Consider the following 2,582-nt stretch of genomic DNA (forward strand, 5'->3'; position numbering starts at 1 on the left):
AAACATTCAACTTAAATTCATAGTATGGTAGTATTCTCAAAAATACAAATATATGGGTTCAGCGGAGTGCATGGTTTAATTGAATCTGCCAATTTTCAACCCTTTCTGGTTTAGAGAATTGCTCAGGATTCTCACTTTTATTTTCCTCATCCATTATGGCGACTCTATATTTTAATTTCCAAGCATGAAGGGTAGCTGCCTATTGCAAAATTGCCTCTTTGAGATAAACACAGCTGCCCTGTGTAGATGTAAAACGCGGTGTATAGCATTATGAAGGCGAGAACTCAGCATATCTCTGAAGAAAGGATGAGGAACCGAGGCATTTCCTGATGACATAGCACACCCAACGCCCCTTCACGTAGGAGATATACATTCATCACATGCCCTCATTGTGTCCCAGGCACCCTTGCCATAAAAGCCCAGATTAACAAGCATTTTGCCCTGGTTTGCGTCACAAAAGAGACACAAACCTGCACAAAATGTTTTTTTTATTTATTTTCCAGTGCAAAACAACAACGGACTTGGGTGGCTGGGGCGGGCTGAACTGTGATGCCGAATGGCAAACGCACTGTCGAATGCATCTTCAGAAGCTTCAGTGTTTGTTGGATAAAATTATGACACAGGTGCCATCCCGTGCAAGGTACACCATCTCGAAGGAATGAGAGGCTGAGGGAGAGGAACCTTCTTGCTCCGGTTTCCAGCACAGTGCGTCTAGATGAAAAGTGCGTGCTCCCATCACATCTAGATCATACCAAGGATTCGAACTGACTCTCTGAAATCTGTGCGAATTGGAACCTACCATAGGTGTTCAATGAAAGCTCGATGTGACTACACATCCCAGCATGCTGTATGAAGAAATCAAATATGTAATTGAACCCATGAGGGGTTTTTAAACCAATCAGAATTCAGTATAAAGAGCGCTCCTATGCGTACAGGAGAAATGCTTCTGATGAAGTAGTACGTTGGCCACAGAAACGGATCAGGCAGTAGAACGAACTTGGATGGCTGGGGCGGGCTGAACCGTGATGCCGAATGGCAGACGCACTGTCGAGTGCATCTTGAGAAGCTTCGACGTTTGTTGGATAAAAAAAAAAGAAAAAAAAATATATATATATATGTACATTTTTTTATCATTTTAAAATTATAAAATAAATTAAAATTAATAGTTTATTAATTGTCTCAAAGTAAATATATGTATAGATATATTAATTATTATGTATGTGTGTAGAACTTTTTTTAATTTCCTTTGTTATATTTGTTACAATGTATATTAAATCTAATTTATTTTGTTAAAATTTGTTTTAATATTTAATATTTTTAATATTTATTATTTTATTATACAGATATATACAAATCGATATGGTGTACAGCTATGTTATTTCCATCTATATTTTTGTATTTACCTGTTTAAATACATGGAGTATATATTTTTGTAATCTATATTTTTACATCGATAATTTTTCCATCAATATTTTTTAGGTCAATGTTGTGTCAGTAAACCATTCTCGATATCTTATAGCCTCCCATATTTACAGGCTGGTCAGGGTGGTGGGGGTCCAAAGTTATTCTTAACTCATGTTGCTGGGGACACCCGATCAACTATCCTCCTTTTTTGGCAACATATATGTTGTATAGATTTTGATGAGGCAAATACCCAATTTCTGCTTCAAAGTAACCAATTACACCTATTGTTTTCCTTCCGTAAGTCATTAGCTTGATGTCTGATTATATTCAAGTTTTCACCTTAGTATACCTGTACCATGTCCTCCCCAATTACTGTGTATCATGTGCCAAAATCAATATAACCCTAACAGCCGGACCATTCTGTGTGTCTTATTCAGAGATAAGACCATGATAATCCCACTGTACTAGTGCATGTATGTACTAATTACAGAAGGGTCTATGCAATAAAGCCCATGAGTGACATCATTTACCACAAGCGCCCGCTTCACCCCTGCTCTCGACAGATGGCACACCTCCTGTTATATGAACTGCAGAGGATCAGACATCTGTGCATGATTTTATTCCAATTGTGGTTCTACTGCTTCCTTTTCCTCCTCATTCCTGTCACTCTCCTCCTGTTGGAGAGTGCTTTCAAACCAACAGATTTCTGGGCAGGAATTTTGGATAACAAGAAAGGAATGAGAGGTGGGGGACAATACAGTAAAAAGCATAGGACAGAAACAGAAATTAGGAGCATAGATAATATGAAAGTCAACTGCATGCTAAAAATAAGGGGGTGGAGTTTGAGGAAAGGACCTGGAGACATGGTCTAAACAAACTATGGTTGTGAAACACTAGCAATACAATAGCCGCTATTTCACTACTCCCTTTTACAATTGAAAGTGGAAAAATTGATAATATAAAGACTGATCAGCAATGTGCTAACAAATGGTGGTATGCTTGTGTATCCACGCCTAGGGAAGTATGATGATTGACTGAGGCATTGTTGTATATGGGGATTGTATACAAAAGTGTGTAGTTCAACCATGAAATGACAGTGTGAGAACATGAAAACGTAGAATTTGAATCCCAGTGAGAATTTGACATTTTAAAAGAGCGAGTCAAGTGGGAAAAAATAA

This window comes from Lissotriton helveticus, chromosome 6 (assembly GCF_964261635.1).
Source record: "Lissotriton helveticus chromosome 6, aLisHel1.1, whole genome shotgun sequence".
In the NCBI taxonomy this organism is placed as follows: domain Eukaryota; kingdom Metazoa; phylum Chordata; class Amphibia; order Caudata; family Salamandridae; genus Lissotriton; species Lissotriton helveticus.